The sequence below is a fragment of the Mirounga angustirostris genome, unplaced genomic scaffold (genome assembly GCF_029215605.1).
Source record: "Mirounga angustirostris isolate CCGP_5_RB_7025 unplaced genomic scaffold, mMirAng1.0.hap1 SCAF_2, whole genome shotgun sequence".
NCBI classification, from domain to species: Eukaryota; Metazoa; Chordata; class Mammalia; order Carnivora; family Phocidae; genus Mirounga; species Mirounga angustirostris.
This window is the reverse complement of record NW_026991710.1, coordinates 128,342,015-128,363,654: the sequence shown is the minus strand read 5'-3', so window position 1 is coordinate 128,363,654 and position 21,640 is coordinate 128,342,015. Positions and strand designations below refer to the sequence as shown.

At 38.5% G+C, this 21,640-nt stretch overlaps 1 protein-coding gene across 5 annotated transcripts in view; it reads left to right on the top strand.

Moving 5' to 3' along the window:
• Positions 1-565: 565 nt before the first annotated feature.
• FBXW7 (F-box and WD repeat domain containing 7) overlaps positions 566-21,640 on the top strand; it is a 221,113-nt gene continuing 200,038 nt past the window's right edge. For 3 of the 5 annotated variants that reach the window (XM_064585172.1, XM_045880293.2, XM_064585173.1), the window contains exon 1: positions 570-1,691. The gene's annotated coding sequence lies outside the window, so the exon portion shown is untranslated. Of the gene's footprint in view, positions 1,692-21,640 lie in introns of all 5 variants that reach the window. The other 2 variants (XR_010409589.1, XM_064585174.1) reach the window with 2 other exon arrangements.

Below are 21,640 nucleotides of genomic sequence, written 5' to 3'. Positions count from 1 at the left end.
ATCGGGTGCTAGGCTCGCCCTACACCACGGGAAGGGTGGGGCGCTCGCTCCTTGGAGCAGGTGCAGCGGATCAGGCTGTAGGACAAGTTCTCGCTCAGTCTGGCTTTTCGAAGGCCCATTCGGGGCTAAATGCCTCACCTTCGGGTGGTGCGCGCCCGACCATGGCCGCGCGGCCTGGGCCTTCCTCCTTGCTCCCAAAGGAGCAGTCACCACCTGCCCTGGAGGAAACCGCTACAGAGCGAGCTCTGCCCGCCACCGTCGGGTCAGGGGTAAGATCAGGCGGCAGCTTAGGCTCCACTCGGCTCCTCCCCTTCCTCTCTTCAATTCTGACGCGGCCGTAGAGGCGGCGGCAACGGCGGCTAGTCCCGCGGCCCGAGGCGCACCCACCCGCTCGCGGAGCCCCGACTTCCTCTTCCCCTCTAGCGTCATCAGAGCGCGCCAGAGTCACCCAGGGCGGGGTGGTTAGAAAGGGAAAAAAAGGGCAGCGGAGGAAACGTCCCGGCGGAAAGAAAAGGGAGGGGGTGAGGGGAGCGGTTGCTAGGTGACTTGCGTCATCCGGCGGCGCCGCTTTCCTCCCGCCCCTCTCTGGAGTGAGGCGAGAGCCCCGCACAGAGCGAGCGAGACAGCGAGCTGAGCTCCGGGCGCTACCGCCACCGCAGCGGAGAGCGTGAGAGCGAGGGAGCATCCGAGAGACCCAGCCCCCGTGCACTGGCCACCGCCGAGACCTTCGTCCTGACCTGGACCAGCGGGAGCCGCGGCCACCCCTCTTCTCCCCCCCTCACCTTCCCGGCCGGCAGTGGCGGCTGCACACGCCGGAGCCCGAGCCGGAGCCGGCGGCTGGGGGGCAGGGAGGCGGCTACCTCGGGCCGGGACTAGTCAGCTTCTCCGCGGTGAGAAGACGCTGAGGAGGGGCCGGAGCTTCTGTCTCGTCCCGGAGCGCGGGGCGAGGGACCCCCAACGTGTAGGGAGGGGGTCCCAGCCGCAGCGACACATGCGGGAGCCGGGAGCGGGGGCGGCGCCGAGCGGAGCCGGCCGGGTCCCGCACCACGCCGCTGCCTCGGCCACCCGCCCGGGGCCGTAGCATCTTGCCCCAGAGTGTATGAGCCGGGGACCCAAGCTCAGCAACCACCCCCCGGCCGGGGGGGCGGGGACCCCGATGTGAAGCGGCGGCCCCGGCGGCGGGGAGAGCAGGACCGGCGCCGCCGTCCTTTCCTTACCTTCCCCCCCTCCTCAGCCCCCTCGCGGGGGAGGGGGTCTTCTCCCTTGGCCAGTCGCCGGCCCCCCGGCTCCTCGGCAGAGCTCCGGGAGGAGTTCTTAGAGCCCCCTCCCCCGCCCCAGCCCCGAGGGCGGGGGGGACCCGGGGGGCCGGCTGCAGCCTCAGCCCAGAGGAAAACTTTGTAAGAGCAAAATCTGGAGCCTCCCAGACGTGACTGTCCCGGGAGAAGTGGCCCAGGGCGGGCAGAAGACACAGCCTGAAGAGACCCAGGAAGAGGAAAAGAGGAGGTAAGCGGGGCCACTGCCGCCTCCTCTGCTCCGGCAGCGCGGAAGAGACCCGGGTGACCGCCTGGCTTAGAGACACAAGCACCGCTTCTTCCTCAGTAACGTGCCGGAGCCTTCCGCAGCTGCCGCCTCAGAGCGGAGGAGGAAGGGAACCAACCCACTTTCTCAGCGCCACGGCTCTTCCCTAAAGTGTGAGTGGCCGGGGGAAAGGGAATCGAGGGGTAGAAAGTGGGAGGATACCGGTTCGTCCTCGTGGAGTTCTGCTGATGTCTTGCAGCAGTGTCGGGAGTGTATAGATGAGAGGGTGCATTTTTATTTTTACAGCGGGGAAAAGGTATTGGGTAGTCCTGTGTTTTATAATATTTTAGCTCCTTGTACGTGTAATGTGCAAACTTACAGGTTTCTCTTAGAGGAGTTCTGTCTTTATCCAGAGTGGACACTTGCGCCTTTCTGGCCAGTAATTGGCAAAAGGAAATTGAGGAGGCCAAAGCATATGTGCACACAAAGGACATCTCTGTAATACACCTTTTCCTGGTACACCGGGTGTGAAACAGTGCTGTGGTTTTTGTTTCGGGGCAGCTCTTATTAGGGTTCTCAAGAGGGAACCTTTTACCCTGTGAACCCCTGAAAGTAAAATTCCTTTCTTACTTTGCAGTCTTCCTTGAGAGATTTTCATTTCAGTACCTGTTGGTACAGGAGTTTTTTACCTTCTTATTTCCTGGGTCCAGTTCCTATGTGCCAGGAGCTGTAACAGATTTCAGTTACTCAGGAAATTCTGAGTTCTTATGAATCACGACTTACTTGGGGGAGAGCATCTAGTACTTTAACCAGTTTATAAAAGTTGTTACATTTTTTTTCCCTATCCAAATGCTTTTTTTTTTTTTTTTAATTTTTGAGTAGCATATGTCCTAATTGCTAGCACTTTTTTTATTTGGCAGAATGACTTGAGACTTTGCTTGTTTGAGTTATCTTTACTTCACTATCAAACGAGGAGAAACTTTTTTGATATTTAATTCTTTGAAGAATGATTTTTAAGGTGAAGTTTATAAAATCTTTGATATGCATTTTAGGTATCCTCTCAAGAGTGCCAAGTTGAGATGCAAGAAAGTAATTACCATTTCATATATTTATATAGACCTTAAGGGTTAAGCATAGAGTGGAATTTTATTTAACAGAACATAGGCAGTACTATACTGAGAATTGTGGCTCCTCCAGGCAACAGTGTGGGCTCACTCCCTCTGAAGCCACTGCTGAGAGAAGCTTTGTAGTAATCAATGTAAGCCAGGGGTTGTCTGTGCTAACTTCTCCATTCAGGATCGTGATTAAATTTATTTAAAACTTTCTCAAATAGTGTTTTCATCTGTACTTTTTCTCCTTTGAGGTAGTAAGTTCTACAAGTTTATTAGCCCCTGAATTATTTAACATTTCATTTATTTGTCCAAAATCTGTCTCTTTAAAGTTCCAGGACACATCCAGAGTCTTTGTTTTTTGAGAAATGCTAGGTCAAGCTGGAATTCATCTTTTCCTGGTTTTATAGATTTTGATTATTCCTCTTTACCGTCGTCTTTCCTGACTCTCTGTGTCGGTCTTAGAATGATTACTTTGATCCCTTGATCATTTTACCTCCTCTGGAACTTCTCCAGCTCTTTTGTTTCTTTTTATATATTTGTGCTTGTTAATGCTTTTGTAAAGAACCTTAAGTTCTAATTTAAATGGGTAATGACATGAAAATACGGATTAGTAGATGTGATGTTAGATGTCAAATCAAAAGCAAATGTCTCTGGATCTATTATCTTCTTTTGAGACCTTGAGGAAGTCATGTATCCCATGTTTTATAAAGATGGGAGAAAGAGAAATCTAGTCTTGGCATAGGCTGTTTTTCAGGGAGGAAGGGAAGACAAACCAGCAAACTATAATTTGAGTACTCTTATCAAAGTTGATTACTAACTTTAAGACTTATTTTTATTGCTTTGACTATAAATTGGTTAAAAAGCATGGTAATGTTTTATTGCATGTTTGGGTAGCAAAGAAACAGCAAAGTATTTGCTGCCCTGCCTTTGAGATGCTTTTACTTATGGCATAGGCAGTGAAACATAAATTGCACAAAATTGTAGGAAAGAGGTATGTATGACACTATATGTCATACTACTAGGTTTGGTACCTTATAGATATAAATGTATTTGTATATTTTTTATTAGAGAAGTGTTGGTGTTGGACTGTACAAAACTAATTGGAGTGTCTGAACCAAATCTGGGAAGTAAGGTCTCTTTTGGGAAGAAAGGTATAGGTGGTGGTAAAATGTTTAAGACTCTTGGAATTGGAGGGTGGGAGGGACAAATGTAATTAGGAAGTTAGCTTCATGGGAATATGGATGAAAGTTGTTGAGTAGGCTTGGAGTCAGTTTGTGTTTGTGCAGTTACATGTGTACAGCCCAAAGAAGCAATTGAGAACAATGTTGCCGAGAGGGTAGTTTTAGATGATTGAGGAGAAACTGTATTCTAGGTCAGGAGGCATTATACCTGGGGTAGGATTTTGTTTTTCGAGGGAGCCAACATTTTTACACCATGGTCTTCGAAGAGCTGTTCAACTGGAGGAGTGAAAAAGATGCTCCCCATATTTTAGATTGGTGCTAGTGGTTTCTTACAGAAAGTAATTCAGAAATGAGGCAGTGGACTTTGTTTTTGACATTAAATTTTAGGGTAAAAAGTTGGTGCTGATGCAATCTGAAGACAGAAAAATAGTTAAACTAATGCGTGATATGTTGGAAATGTAGAGTTAGGAGTCATTTTCACAGTATTAAGGTTTCTCGAGAGAGCTGACAGAGAGTAAAGAGCTGACAGAGAGTAAAGAGCTGAAAAATGTGTCTTTTTACTTTGGGGGAAGGGACTCTTTTAAAGTTAGCAAAGATATGGTAAGAACAAAAAATGGATGAGACTCTCCCTAACAAAATGTTTTAAAAGTGGATTAAGATTTGAAGTTCACAAGGGAGGAACAGTCTTTAAACATGGCTACCAGTTCGGTCTTAGGACATGTGAGTCTATATTTTTGAAGGAGCTAGCACATTTTTTGTAGAGTATATAGGTCTCTTGAGATTAAGGTCAGAAGAATATATAGGATTTCACTATTAAGGAACTTATACATAAAAGGACAGATTTGTTTTCATAAAAATTCATGTTTTTAAAGTTTGCCCAGCATTATTATCCTAAGTTTGGTCTTTAACATGACGAAGTGGAGCTAAAAATAGCTGGCAGAGAAGGCTGCTTCCCCTGCTTGCAGTTGATGTGTGTCTTTGTGTCCCATACAATGGAGGGGATATCCCTGTGTTGGCACAGCAGTGCTGAAAATGGTTTTTTTTTTTTAAACCTTTTTATTAAAAAACAAACAAACAAAAAACAACTTGGCATTTAAAAAAATTCAGCTGTCTTTGAAGCATGAGACACTGGAAGACCTTTTTTGTGGTGAAGCCTGCAGCTAATGGGGCTTGCTTTTAGTGTTGACTCTAACAAAGATTAAGGATTGTAAGAGCAGGAATATATACATATCCACACTTTTTGTGTTCCTTAGCTCATTCAGTTCACCACCTTCCTAGTAGCTTCTTTGGTCTCTTCTTAAGAATTTAATTCAAATGGCAGAACTCTGCGGAAGAGATGTTTAGATAGGGAGCTAGATCTCAGGTGATTCTAGGATGAGAGTACGGGACTGGAATATATGCCATATGGGTGCCTTCTCCACGCTCTACTTTCCACAACATATTTTATGCAGGTGAAACCATGTTTAGATGAACTTAAAGGGCAGCCCTTTTGGGTTGACATGATTTACTAGTAAAGGTAGTGGGAAAGGTGTGACTCTGGTAGGAGGGAGTGGTAACCTCATGTGCTTTGCCTTGGCAACTTTGGGATTGATATGGGATGATTAAAGGGCCTTGGGTGTGCATTTGTGTTTTAGCACCAGATGACCCAAAAGCCTACACCTAGGCTGACAGCAGCTCGTGTACTTCAGAGATGGTTCTTGGAGATGTCATGTGTTGCCTCTGACATCTCATTGTGTGGAGGAGGTTTTTTTTTTTTTTTTTGGTAAAGGGCCAGTTAGTAAATATTTTAGATTTTGTGGACTACATCTGATGCAACAATTGAATTCTGCTCTTTGTGGTTTGAAAGTAGCCATAGACAGTGTGTAAGCAAATGAGTGTGACTGTGTTCCAGTAAAACCTTATACAGTTGACCCTCAAACAATGCAGGGGTTAGGGGTACCAACCCCCTGTGCAGTTGAAAATCTGTGTATGACTTTTGAGTCACCCAAAACTGAACTATTGATAGCCTACGATTGACTGGAAGCTTTACCGATAACATAGTCTAATACATATTTTGTAGGTTATATGTATTATATACCACATTCTTAATAATAAAGTAAGCTAGAGAAAAGAAAATCTTATTAAGAAAATACATTGACAATACTGTATTGTTATTTATTGAAAAAAATTCGTGTGTAAGTACAGTTCAAACTCTTGTTATTCAAGGGTCGACTATACATAAACTATGTAGTTTATGGAACCCTTGTATAGAAAAGTGCCAAGTCGGCCCACATACAGTATGAGCTTCATTCCATTACAAAACTTGGACTGGCTGTTTTAGGTTTCTCTGTTCCTTGGGTCCTGTCTTAAAGTGATTCTATATAAAGTCTACAGTTCAAAATACTTTTGTCTCCGGAGTGATGAATACTATGGGAACTTGAGGAACAAGGGGGCAGTGCTGTCTATAGCAGCTAAAAAGTAGGGACTACTTGCATTTTTTACTGAGAGATAAATAATTTGCATAAAGTAACATACTGGCTACGTATCATAGCCGAAAGTATCTTTGAAGAATCTTAGGGGTGTAATTTTGAATGGTTCTGAAAACAAATTGTAAATAATTGTAAAGCATTTACTTCACATGTAAAATTATAAGTGTTTATAGTTGGTTTGAGTCAGGTGAAAATATTAAGCCAAATTCTAAGAACATTAAGGTTTGGTACCTCTGTTTTTTAAAGTCTTGTACTGTTACAATGACCGCTTCAGTGTGTATAATTATTGGGTGCAAAATTTTTGTTTTGTTAAGTATTCTAAACAAATCCTCTAGATAACTTAAATGTGTACTTTAAAAAATCTTTGCTGTATTCCTAAGGGTAAATGTAGCATGGATTAATTTATTTCTTAGGTGAATCAATCTTAAATGTATTGTTTAGAACAATGCACTGTGCAACTTTACATTACAGCTACTATCAAAACGTTTGTTTCATAGGTCAGCAGATACCTGCATTGGATGGTGGTGTATTTTTCTTTTTTTTTTTTTTAAAGATTTTATTTATTTATTTGAGAGAGAGGGCACCCCGTGCACGAGGGGGGTGTGGGGAGCAGTGGGACAAGCAGACTCCCCACTGAGCAGAGAGCCCAACATGGGGAGCAGTCCCAGGACCCCGAGGTCATGACCTCAGCTGAAATCAGACGCTTAACCAACTGAGCCACCCAGGCTCCTGATGATGGTGTATTTTTACCCTGGCTTCATAAATTTTTTTTATTTCATGATTCCCCTCAGGGGAGGTGGTGACCCTTGCAATAATGATAACTTTTTTTTTTTTTTTAAAGATTTTATTTGTTTTTTTGAGAGAGCGAGAGAGAATGAGAGAGAGAACACGAGAGGGGGGAGGGTCAGAGGGAGAAGCAGACTCCCCGCTGAGCAGGGAGCCCGATGTGGGGCTCGATCCAGGGACTCCAGGATCATGACCTGAGCTGAAGGCAGTCACCTAACCAACTGAGCCGCCCAGGCGCCCCAATGATAACTTTTTAGTTAGTTTCAAACCTGTTTTTATTTTTCATAGTATTTCTACACATATAATTGGTACTTCATTTCCTTTCTCTTTAAAAAATCTATACAGTATGACAATTTTAGTGTACTTTTTAGAAGGTCATTATAAAGTTGCTTTCCTGTTCATTAGGGGAAGATTCTTGTTCTTCTAAAAATTTTTAAGTTTTTGTCTTTTCAAGTAATTTTATCATTGTCTTAAGCTTAAGGATAGATGGTGATTTAAAAGACACAAGGTGTTCATCTCATATCTGAAAACATTCCAAGTAGAAATATTCTATATTGGTGACACTTTCATTGGACCAGGGAAAAGAGTGGTGTATTAGTACCCCCCCTTTTTTTAAAAGCTTAGCTGAATTGTCATTACAAACAGTAAAGTTGCTTTTAAATAATAAACTATTTTTTAGAATTTTTTAATTGAAGAATAATTGACATACAATATTGTATTAGTTTCAAGTGTACCACATAGTAATTAGATATTTATATTCATAACAAAATGGTCACCACAGTAAGTGTAGTTACCATCTTGTCACCATGTGCAAAGTTGTTAGAATATTATTGACTGTATTCCCTGTGCTGTACATTATATGCCCCATATTGTATTTATTTTGTGATTTGAAGATTGTACCTTCTTATTCCCATCACCATCTATTTTATCCATCTCCTCAACCTCCTGCCTCCTACCCCCTTTCTGGCAACCATCAGTTTATTCTTTGTATCTATGAGTCTGTTTCTCTTTTGTTTTGTTTGTTCATTTGTTTTGTTTTTTAAGTTTCCACATATAAGTGAAATCATATGGTATTTGTCTTTCTCTCTCTGACTTATTTTACTTAGCATAATACCCTCTAGTCCATCCATGTTGCAAATGGCCAAGATTTCATTCATTTTTATGGCTAATATTTCATTGTGTGTATATATACCACATCTTTTTTATTCATCTGTTGATGGACATTTAGGTTGTTTCCATATCTTGGCTATTGTAAGTAACGCTATGATGAACATAGGGATGGTGAAAGTGTTTTTGAATTAGTATTTTCATTTTCTTCAGATATATACCTAGAAGTAGAATTGCTGGCTGATATGATAGTTCTGTTTTTAATTTTTTGAGGAACCTCAACCTCCACAATGTTTTCCACACTGGTTGCACCAGTTTACATTCCCATTAACAGTGTATGGGAGTTCCCTTCCCTTCAGTCCTTGCCAGCACTTGTTATTTATTTATTTATTTTTTATAATAGCTGTACAGTTATTTCTTTTACACAGAAGTGGTTTTTACACAGCTGTCTCTAAGATAAATAAATTATAGGATCTTTTTCTAAGAGCAAGTTTTTTTTTTTTTTTTTTAAAGATTTATTTATTTGAGAGAGGGAGAGAGTGCATGCCCACGTGCAGGGGAAGGGGCAGAGGGAGAGAAGCAGACTCCCTGCTGAGCACAGAACCTGATGCTGGGCTCCATCTCATGACCCTGAGATCGTGACCTGAGCCGAAATCAAGAGTTGGACACTTAACTGACTGAGCCACCCAGGTGCCCCTCTAAGAGCAGGTTTTGATCAGGAAATAGGTGGGCCGACTGCAGAGACTGAATTCCTGAAAGGATGCCCTTGAGGAAGAAGTGAGTTAAGGAAGAAGTTAGGAGTGACAAACCAAATTTCTTTTACCGTACAATTTGTCTGAAAGTTGCCTTCATCCAACTTGGTAGCATATTTTGAGTAAATAATGAACTTTTGGTGTTAAGCCTTTCTACTTGGAGACTTTTTCCACTAAGTGTAAAACCAGTCTGTCTTATGTCTTAATGTACTTTTAGATTTTTGCTACTTTCTCTTTAGACCTCATTGTCACTTTCTCATGATACCTTTCATAGTATGTTTAGAGTTTATTTTCTAAATGTATATGACATTTCCTAGACACTATGGGATATATATTTTCTAATAATTGTACTACTACACACAAGTATATTTAAAATTTCCTCCTATTCCACCTTCAGAATTGTGAAATATTTGAGGGAATGTCTGTACTGGATTTTGATCTGGATTTTGATTTTGATTTTGAATGACTAATATGTAACAATTTCTCTAAAATAATCCTTTAAAATTTTTTTTGATCTGGATTTTGAATGACTGATATGTAACAATTTCTCTAAAATAATCCTTTAAAATTTTTGAGTAACACTTGATTTCTCTAAAGCAGTTAGCTAGTACAAGATTTGAGAGCCTGTATATGTTGTATTATTCTGCAGTGCAGGTAGTTGAAAAATAACAAAAATGCACAAGAGACCTCATTGCTTGAGTATCTTTTGCTGTTTCTACATCACCTAAGGGATAGCTAGTGGATCAGTCAGATATTGTGCAGTTTCTGTTGCTGTGCTGTGTTGCCTCTGCCCTTTCTTTACAGCTGGGGGATAGTTACCAGAAATCTGGATGGTTTTAGGAAGGAGGTAGCATGTACTGTGTTTTTGTGTGTCTGTGTGTACATGCACCTAGTGTATTGTGGTAGGTGCTCCTTTCTACATGACTGTTCTTGGATTTAGGAAATATTGAAAGATGTAGTGCAAAATATTTTTAGTGGAGAGGATCACCATTGGATAAGATACTGTTTTCTTCTGGCTTTTTCATCCTACAGCATCTTGAGTGAACCCATTAATATATGTTAGTGCCAATTGTGAAATCTGAAGGCAAATTGCTGGTTTGTTTTTGGAAGAATGTATATATCTTCTCAAACTTTTTAGGGTGGCTCACATATAGTAACGCAGCCCATCCCTGTTAGCTTATTAAGTTAAAGATCTTTTAAGGTATGATGTAGACAGAGGGCTAAAGCCAGGCCTTATATTGTCCAGCATTTAAATTCAGCCCTTGAGTTTGACAAATAATACTGAAGTAATTCTGCAGTGTTTTCAAAAGTATCTGAACTAGTGTATGATTCATTAACATTTTATTAAAAAAATCTTGAAAACTAGAGAAATGATGGACTGCTGTGCTTATTATTTATATGAAAGAAGGACCGATTTGAACATAGCTAGAATTTGAAATCATCTCTAAAGAACTCAGAAATACTTAGACCAGAAAGAACTCTTTTTTGAATAATTCATTGATTATCTCTGAAGGTGACTGTGGTAAATTGTTCATTTAGAAATATCAGGTTGTAATTCAGTTATCAAGTCTCTTAACTGTCCATCTCTTTAGCGCTTAGGAACAAAAAGCTTTAAACAATTATGAAGAAGTTTAACAAGTTTTATCTGTATCATTACATCTCTTTATTTTTATTTTTAAAGATTTTATTCATTTATTTGTCAAAGAGAGAGAGAGAGAGAATGAGCACAAGCAGGGGGAGCAGCAGGAGAGGGAGAAGCAGGCTCCCTGCTGAGCAAGGAGCCTGATACGGACTCGATCCCAGGAACCTGGGATCATGACCTGAGCCGAAGGCAGATGCTTAACCAATTGAGCCACCCAGGCGTCCCTGTATCATTACATCTCAAATTGATTGAAGGAATTTTATTTATGTGATTCAGTTTTAACTAAATTTTAGTTTTCTCCCTTTCTTAAAATGATTAGTATTTATGTGTTTGATATTCTCCTTTCATGCTTTGTGTTTATTAAGTACAAATCAATTTTCAGAAACAACTTTTCCTTTAAGCTTGGCATAATCCGTGTTCTTTTGGCCTGTATAAGAAACAAATGATTCTTGATTGTTTTTATATTTGGAAAGTATTTCTGTTTTGAGAGCAATTTGGCTATGTCTTCATAGTCTGTTTATTTAATAGGATTGTATATTTAAGATAAGTATATGAAAAAAATCCAAAGACAGAAAGAACATATTGAGATATATTTCTTAGTAATGATTATCTTGCCTCTTGTCCTCGTTCTCTAACTTCTTTTAAGGCAAGTTTGCTTTAGATTTTGATGTAAATGCAGAAGTTAAATTGATTTATATATTAATAGTAGGTTATGTGGTTGATGACTATTCTCATTGAAAAAATCAGTTATTTAAAATATTTTTCTTTGTTGGTAGCAGTTGGAGTTAGGCTTCTTTCTGTTTCAGAGATTTTTCAAAGAAGGATTTTATGATAATGACTAGGCTACTGGGTAGATGGGAGAAGGACACAGTCTCTATAGTGACTTTAATTTATTCCTGTCCATTTATTTTGCATGTAATACCAGAAGGTTATATGGATTATCAGTTTTCTTTTGCATGATTAGTGGTCTCTTAATTGACAGCTGTGTGAATTTGAGAATATACACTTTGGAATGCTGCCGTAACGAGTGGTCAGGAGCCCTTTTCGAGTATTACATAGGTAGATTTCTTTTCATTAGAGAAATATAAAAATTTTAATTTATTAGATTAGAAATTTAGAGCAGGGAACAGGAAACTTCAGATTTTTTGTAAAGGCCAGGCGTTTAGTAGGAGAGGTGGGATGTACAGAGGGTGGGAGAGACAGAGCAAAGGAGGGAGGGAAGGGCAGATACCAGGGAGAATGGCACCGGAAGTTTTGAGGTCAGTCTTAGTCAGAGGTCACACCCTGTTATTTCTTTGGGTTGTGGATGTGGGGTGTTATCACATGTTATCTACCATCCTTTGAAATGTTGGTTAGATTAATCCCTAGCTTTTCAACATCTGGATTCTTTAAGCTATTGAAGTTTTAATCTGTCTGGGATAATCAATGTATCCTAGGGTGGGAAAATTTCTGTAGTACCTGCTTGGAGAAGGGTCAGACAAAGGTTTTCAACTGCACTGGGGTTACATTTTTGTTTTCTTGTTTTTTTCTTCTTCGACCATATTTCCTAGCTTTGTCTAACAGGGATGCTAGTAATTCTGTATATGTGACCTAGCAGTTGAGAGGTAAGCTTTGGAGATGATAGACCCAGGTTCCAGCTTTATCGCTTTGTGATCTTGGGCAAGTTATCTGGTCTGTGTGTGTTCCTTGTAAAACTGGGAATATTAATAGTACCTATCTCTCTCATAGGGTAGTCAAGAGGATTATGTAAATTAATGCATTTCGAGGTCTGGCTCAGAGTTAGTGCCCAGTAATGTTAGTTGTTGCAATAGTAAGTATTGATATTATGATACTAAGTTATTGTAGTTTCTGTGAGGTTGGTGGTTTTTAGAATGCCAGGGGCATTTGTGATCTTCTGGATGGGTCCCTATTTTGAATACTGCCCTTTTTTTAGCAGCAGCTATTTACTGAACACCTGCTGTGTCAGGCATTGATCTGAGTGAACAAAACATGAAAATCCTGCCCTCTTGAAACTTATATTCTGTTTGAGGAAACAAAATACACAAACAAAATAGATGACCCATCACTCATCTTATGAAATTTGGTGTTTGACTTCATATATCTAAGCCTGTGTTAACCAGTCTAATCAGTCTTCACCATTAGATATTTTGTTTGTTTGTTTCTCCTCCTGTGCTTAAGAGTGTTTGTGGCAGGAGCACCCTAAAAGCATGGAACTAGTCTCATTGTTTTCAGCCATGGCTCAATCTTAATTGCAAGGCAGTCTTTACACTCTTCATTTCCTTGACTTACTACTTAAATTGGCTATCACGAACTTTCAGTCCCCAAATTTCGGTTTCACATTATTTACAGAAGGGGTGCTCCTCCCCAGCTCATTACCTTTTGCTTATCCATGTCACTTCTTAAGAGAAGGGATATTAGAAACCTTTTTAAAGAAATATTCCCTGACTAATCTAACTGTATACTTTTCCTTCATCTATTTTGTATTTCCCACCTTCTGTGTATTGCTAACTGAGATATTTAACTAGTTTATTCTGTTTTGTTTTGTTTTGTTTTTTTAAGTATTTTTCTTGTCTGTTCAGTTAGATTGTAAACCTTTTTAGGTTAGGGACCACTTTTCTATTCCGAGCCTTAGCATCCTCACTTGAAAAAAAGATATTACTTACCTCACAGGGAAGCTGTGAGAAATTTAGAGAGATAATGTGTGAAAAAGGTCCTGAGCTAAATCATTAATAAATGATAATTTCTTTTTTTTTTGAACCACTGTAGTTCCTAAACTCGATATTTGGCATATAGTCAGTGTTTAAAAAAATACTTAAGTTATTCTGAATTGAGGTTGGGAGTCTTTTAATTTAACTTCCACTTGTATGGATAATTTTAGTTTTTACTTCCAGATGAGATTCAAAATATTACTTTTCAAATATCAGGTGATAAAGGCTGAGACATTAATATGAGATGGCATAACAGTGATTAGGAGCAGGAACTCAAGCCATCATGTGGGTTCAAATACCGACTACCACACTTACTGGTCATGTGACTTTTGGCAAGTTGTTTAATTCCCTTGGCTTCAGTTTCTTAATTTGTAAGATGGAGAAAATAATAACCAACTCATGGATACTATGTTGTTAGATTAAATGAGATAATAAACGGGAAGCACAGAACAGTGCCTGGTACATAACAAGGGCCGCAGGGAACATTTGGCAATATCTGGAGGTGTTTTTGATGGTTGCAGCTAGGGAGAGGTTGGTATGTGTGCTACTAGTATCTAGTGGGTAGAGGCCAGGTATAAACAATGTACAGCACAGCACCCCACAACAAAGGATTATTTGGTCCAAAATATCAGTTGTGCCAAGGTTGGGAAACCTTGCTTTATGAAAAGTCCTCTGTTTCTCCTTTGGATATTTTCTTCATATAAGTTGCTCACTTTGCCAGTTGGATTCTGTATAAATAACTGATTATTGATAAAGATGAGTCATAGACATGGACCTCATTTAACATTCATTTTAAAACACAGATGTGGGAGCCCCACATCGGGCTCCCTGCTCTGCGGGAAGACTGCTTCTCCCTCCCCCACTCCCCCTGCTTGTGTTCCCTCTCTCGTTGTGTCTTTCTGTGTCAAATAAAATCTTAAAAAAAAAAAATAAAGTTCACATATGATATTAAGTAGGTGAGAGCCTTAACTTTATTTTTTTTTAAAGATTTTTTATTTATTTATTTGAGAGAGGGCATGAGAGGGGGGAGGGTCAGAGGGAGAAGCAGACTCCCTGCTGAGCAGGAAGCCCGATGTGGGACTCGATCCCGGGACTCCAGGATCATGACCTGAGCCGAAGGCATTTGCTTAACCATCTGAGCCACCCAGGCACCCCGAGATTCTTAACTTTAAAAAAAAACACAGATGTAAAGGAAAATTAATAGATTTCATTTTTTTCAAGATTATAGGGCAGTTACTCCAAAAGTAATGTAAAAGTGGTTCCATTTATTATTCAGACACTAGGAAAGATTTCCAGGTGGATTTTACTGATTTGTTTTTTTAAAATGGCAAACTATTCACGTAAAAGTGTATCAAGAATAGGGGGCTTATGGGCGCCTGGGTGGCTCAGTTGGTTAAGCATCCGACTCTTGGTTTCAGCTTAGGTTGTGATCTCAGGGTCGTGATTTCAGGGTCGTGAGATCAAGCCCCTTGTGGGGGGCTCTGTGCTCAGTGGGGAGTCTCTTTCTCTCTTTCTCTCTCCCTCCCACCCCTGCTCAGGTGTGCACACGTGTTCTCTCTCTCTCTCTCAAATAAATGGATAAGTCTTCAAAAAAAAAGAGTAGGGGGCTTATGAGATGTGAGTGCCATATTGTGTAAATAGTCATAGAATCAAATATACACTAATGGAAAAAGCAAGTATCAAGGTTAATGGAATGATCTATTGGGAGAAACCTTGGATCACATCTAATTTCCCTCTCTTGTTTTATTACTAAGTTGAGGGCTATTTAACTTAGGACTTCTTTCTCTGTCTTTTTTTTTTTCCTATCTAAAATTGCATGCTTACCATCCCCTGTCTATTTCAGGAGCTTCTAAATTGATTTCTTTGCTACTGTCCTTTATATTCCTGCCTGAATTGACACTGCTCTAGGGGGAGCCTTTCTAGTCTGGATTCAGTCTACCATTCAGACCTCCTAGCATCATCCGTTTATTTCTGGGAAAGAATTAAGTGCTAATGCCCTAAGGCTGAAATTGGAATGAACTAACTTTTCTCTTATACATGGTTTTAGTTATGTATCATCTTTGGGAGTCATGTCATTTTCTGTATTTTGGAGTTCAAATGACTTCCCTCACTTGTATCTTAACACTGGTTGTATATCCATATATACCCATATAAAGTATATATGCACTTTAATGCATATTTGTGTGTGTATGTGTACATGTATATACTTTCACATATATTTGTCTCTGCACCTTGCTGTTTCCTCGGCCTGGAGTATTCTTTTCCTTTCATCTGCAAAACATTTATCTCTTAAGACCCTACTTAAATATCATCTTCTCTAGGAAACCTGTTCTCATTAATGTAAGTGGAATTAGTTGTTTTTTCTCCTGGTTATACACAGTCTCTATATGGCTTTTATAGCACTTAAAATAGTTGTTTGTATTTTTCTCTTCTACTGGTCTGTCGATCTTTGAGGGCAAATGTTATATGTCTTATTCATCTTTCAGTTAATATCTCCTCCCTCCCAAGTGCCTAATATTTCCTGCTACTTACTAGGCATGTAGTTTGCTCACTAATGAAAGAGAAAAAATGATTGGAAAGATTTTTTAATAGGCTCTGTAAGAGGAGGACGTTATCATGTCATCTTTGTTTCAAAGTGCTTAGTGTAATACCTGTCCATAGGTGTAGTGTAATACCTGTCCATAGGTGTCCATACCAAACAAATATTTATTGAATGAATTAGAAGCCAGTTCCAATAGTTGATGGAGATTTTGTGTGAACCTTTTTCTTCAGCATTTCTGGAAGCATATCCTAAAAGTGGAACAGCCTAGATATTTGGTACCTCTGATGCATTAAGTTGCCCTTTCTTTTCCTGACTCAGTAATGAAACTTGATTCAACAAATACTTTCTGAAAGATGCTTTTAGTTGATTTCTTTTTCACCTGTTCGCCCATTCTAGTACTGAGCTTGTTGAAAAGGTGAATATGTGGCATTAGTGCTACATCATGGATGAGCTATCTTTAAGTAAAAGACGTCTGTTCTCCTCTGTACATTTCGGCCCAGAGTGATCATGTATTTTCTGTAGAGTATGGATAATGACTGAGGCAGGAGAGAGAAAACAGGTGATTGGAGGTGAGGAAGTTGCCTACTAGGTCTCTTTTTCTTTTTATGATGGTTGGTTTTTACCTCAGAGCTGCCTCCATTTATTTATAAAGACTTAGTTAGAAGGGAGAGGGGTGTGAATCTAGAGGATAAGATATAGATTTGATAATTTGATGAATAAGTAATTTGATAATTATTGTATAGATCATCCTTATTACTACTTATTGAATGTTTACTATATGTTGGGCACTATGCTAAGGATATTTGTGTGCATTAGTTAATTTATTCCTCACAGCAGTCCCTATGAAATAGGTATTAATAAGCTCGCCTTATGACAGAAGAAATAGATTCAGAGGTTTTTCCAAGAACATATAGCTAGGAATTTGAACTCAGAACTGGGATTCAAATCCAGATCCATCTGACTCTGTGGTCTATTTTAATCACTATGCATGCATGCTGCCTCTTAAGTTTCAGTGGAGGAGTTTTGTATTGAAAATGGAAAGTCATCAGGTATACTGAGATAGGAGGGGAAAGTAATAGGATTTCATCCTATATGTGTTTGTCAGAAGGAAAGCAACAGACTCATGGAGAAGCAGTTCCCAGGTTTATGGCCTTATACAAAATAATTGTGAAATTTAAGCTTGTAATTTGAATTGACTTGCACTAACCTGCATTTTTCATTAAATTTAGTCTTGCTCTTGCTACAACCATCAGGACCCACATACATCTTCAGCCATAGAAGAAATCAATCTAGGCAAAATCTGTCTAAAAGATTGTGGAGCAAAGTGATTTTTACAATTTTTTCTGTGTTTAAAATGTGTTTTGCAGTTACAGTGAACTGTTTTGAAAGGCATTCTTGTTTAGAGGATGAGCCACAGAAATCTCTTATTTAGGATTTGAAAATCTATAATATGGCATGCTTGGAAGGTATAGCAGAAAATTTGAGAATCAATTGTTAGTCTCTAAGGTATAAATTGTTTAAGTCAATGAGTATCTGTTGCGTGTTTCCCTTATGTGATTTCTTAAACTATTTTTGTTTGTTATTTAAAAAAAATTATTTTTCCTGCTTTTTCATACTTTGTACAGGATTATTCTTTACCCAATTAGTTTATTTATAGGTGTTTTATATTTAATAAATATAGTGAGAACATATTAGGTTTATTCACAGGAGATTTAAATAGTTTTCATAATTTTATTTTGTTACCTAAATCTAAAATGTTTCCTAAAAGATTTCTCTCTTCTCTTGATTTTAAATACTGTATTTGTAACTTTAGTTATATACATTTGAATTTTGTCCTTTCCAGAATTTTAATTCTGTGTTTCTGTAAAATTTTATCAAAAGTTACTTGCAAACAGTAAGAGCAGTTGTTTGAATGGTATTCTATTAAAGATTAAAACTGCCTAAATAAAATTGAATTCTGGTAGATAAGAATTTAGGAGTTGGGGCGCAAGGAATTAAATAATCTTATCAAGATTTTAGGGTTCTAACGCTTAGACTCATAAGTGTTTTTTTATGTTATGTACCATAGGTTGCCTTCCTTAGAAATGAATGTTAATATGGCACTATTATAAAAATAATACTGATATCAACATTTGAGTGCTTAACGTGTGCCAGGCACTCTTCTTCATCCTTTGTATTAACTTACTCAGTTTTCATCATAGCTCTCTAAGGTAAGTGTTGTTAATGTCCCTATTTTATAGTTGAAAAGTTGGTGCGGAGAAGTTATACATGCTCAAGATCTCACTTTAGTTAGTAGTGGAATTGGGATTGTATTCAGGCAGTCTGGTTCTAGAGCCTGGACCTTGATCACTATTCTATACTGTATTTATTATCTCTAAATTTATTTCTTACATAGTAGTTACAGAACAGTGCCTGGCACATAATAAGGTCTATAGAAGTACAGGCCCTTTTCAGTGGCATTTAATTATATACTCTATAAGGCTGGCAAAGTACGCATTATTACCCATTTAAGTATGTATGCATTTTTTCTTCTATTAATTAGACTCCAGATTTTATTCAGATTTTTTATGCCCTTTTTAAAAAATAGCTGAGTTCCCTGAGGTTCTTAGAAACTAGATTATTGCTCAAAATTATATGGCCATGCTGGATCTCAAAATTAGCTTTTCTCACCACACATTCAATTTTACTTTAATTACATTGAAATGGATAAGGACTGAGGTTGGTTTGTTTATTTTTGTATGTCATTGATTTTGAAAGGCAGAAACAAATAGACTAAGTTTATAGTAGTGTGTTCGTGCCCAGTTGATAGAGGAAGTAAATTCTTAGGCGTTGTAAAGCTTTATTTTACCTGTAAAGTAAAGAGTAGTATTGAGAGTAGTAGTATTTGAGATTAGTATTATCTTACCCTTCGGACTTGTGAAGTTGAATCTTATCACTCATAATAATGTGAAATATTAGAAATTGTTTTGACAAGAGAATAAAGATTAACAGGCTTTAAGAGAAATAATATAAGCCATATTTCCTCAAATCAAAGGAATCATCTGTATTAGTTTTCCATTGCTGCATTGCAGATTATCGCAGTTTTAGCAGCCAATCTCATAGTTTCTGTAGTCCAGGAATCTGGGCATGGTTTAGCTGGGTCCTGTCCTCAGGGTCTTCCAAGGTGAAATCAAGGTGTCAGTCAGGGCTGCAGTTTCATCCGAGGTTCAGAGTCCTCTCCCAGGTGCATTGGTGGTAGGCAGAATTCAATTCCTTGTGTTCGTAGGAATGGCGTTCCTTTTTCTTGCGGGCTCTCAGTCAGGGACCACTCTCCTCAAGGCTCCTATAGGCCATCCTTAGGTTTTTGCCATGTGGTTCTATCTATGGGCAGTTCACAACAAGGTTATTGAAAAAGACAGTGGGAGAATCTTTCTCCCTTGGAATCTCTCTGCCTTTTTAAGAACTTATCTCTTTAGGTCAGGCCTTACCAAGAATCACCCTAATTTAAATCAACTGATTAGGGATTTTAATTATGTATGTAATATCCCTTCATAGCAGCATCCAGATTAATACTTGGTTGAAGATGTGTACACCAAGGTGTTGGAGTCTTGGGGCCCTCTTAGAATTCTGCTTACCACATGATCAATTATAAGATAAATTGTTATTTTGTGTACCACTAAGGAAGAAAAATGCTGTATTAAAGTATGATACAATGCCTTATTGGTACTGGGATGTTGCCTTCTGGAAAAAAAAAAATGGAATTGTGGTTATTCTTCCTAGCACAGTATTTGCTTCATGAGTATCAGATTTATTCCCCACTGCTGTGTTGCTGTGTTTTTTTGCAAGCATAATTTTTTGTTTCAATGATGAATCATAGTGTAAAATTTTCTTTTCTTTTTTAAGTTTATTCATTTATTTAAGTAATCTCTACACCCAGTGTGAGGCTCAAACCCATGACCCTGAGATCAAGAGTCATGCTGTTCTGACCAAGCCAGCCAGGCGCCCCCATAGTGTAATCTTTTAGAGGATACCTAAAATGAGAAGTAAACTTGACATGTGTGTACCAAAAGTACACAGAATTCAGTAAAAGTTATGGTGATATAAACTGCCATGACTAAATTCATACACGCAGGCTCTATTTTGACTGCCACAGGACAAATGGATTGCTTTTTTTTTTGTTTCCTATTTATTTTTAATTAACTTTATTGAGATATAATATATACAGTAAACTACATCTATTTAAAGTATATGATTTGATGAATTTTGATAAGTGACACCACTACCACAATCAGGACATTTCTGTCACCCTCAGAAGATTCCTTGTGATCTTGGCAATCAGTCCTTTAGCCCCAGGCAATCACTGATACAATTTTTGTTAGTATAGATTAGTTAGCATTTTCTGGTATTATAAGCAGTGGGAAAACAAAAAAAAGGATATAGAGACAGGATACTCTTAATTTTTGTGTTTTCGTCAGATCTTATTCTTGGAGAAATACCCATTTCTTTATTAGGTCTCAGGTTTATTCTTTCACTGTGGGGGGAAAAATGATCCTCCTTGAGGTTTTCTGAACACAATTTTTGGATGTTATAACATCTACTTTGCCTACATATTTTTTCTCACCCTACTCAGGGTTGGCTCTCCTAAACCGCATTTGTGCTTGCATTGCTTCCCCATCCACTTTTCTACTTAGGCCAAAAACAGAAGAAGTCATTTTCAACTAGAAATTCCAAGCTCCTAAAAAATTTCACATTGTTACCATCTGAGGCTTTTCACCTGTTAAGATAGTCATAGCACCCCAAGAGAATTTCAAAGTGTACTCATTTCAATTCTTTTTTGTTGAGATTCATAGTACAATTTGAATTTTAGGAAATGTAAAAGATTTCTCTCATAGTCACTTCTTACGGTTATTGCTTGTTTCATGTTACTTAGTATGTGCAGTGTTTTCCATTGCAGGAAGCACTCTGGGAAAAGTCTTACTTCCTGGAGCATAAGAAAAAGGGAACTGAGGGAGAACTCAGGTGAAGCTCTCAAAAGCTCATTTAGCTGTCATCTAACACAGCATTGTCTAATGGGAATATAATGCAAGCTAGATATCTAAATGTATTTTTTAAATTTTTTTCTAACTTTAAATTATCTAGTAGCTACATTAAAAAGCTAAAAAGAAACAGGTGGCAATTTTAATGATGTTTTATTTAGCATAATATATCCAACATATTATTTCAATATGTAATCAATATGAAAACTTATTAATGAGATATTTTAGATTCTTATTTTAGTGCTAACCCTCTGAGACCTGGTGTATGTTTTGTTTTATACTTACAGCACATATTAATGAGGACTTAGCCACATTTCAAGTGCTCACTAGCTAATGGCTACCATATGGGACAATGCAGATGTAGATTATGAAGGTTTTTGTTCTGTTGCTTTTTCTATTTGAGGCAATAGCATGTGGACTCCACAAGAAATTGGCTTTAGTTTAATAAGTTAGGGCTTTAATGTTTCAGGATGGTTTCTATGGTTGAGATACAAAAGTTTTTGTTTATAAAAACATTTTTATACATTTTCCTTATTATACAAGTAATGTCATTATTGAAAATTTGGAAAAGTCTGGATACGAGACTACAAATTGCCCTTTTCTTCCTCAATCTAAATATTACAAATGTTAAACTTTTATTTAATTTCCTCTTTGTGACTGCTTCATTTTAAACCAAAGAGAAAATGTATTCCTTTTTTGTCTTAATTCTTTCCTCTTCATATTCAGACAATTATTGACAATCCTTTTGCCTGTTTTCTTAAATTTATTCATTCTGTTTCCCAGGCCATATCTTATTAGAGGGTCTCTGT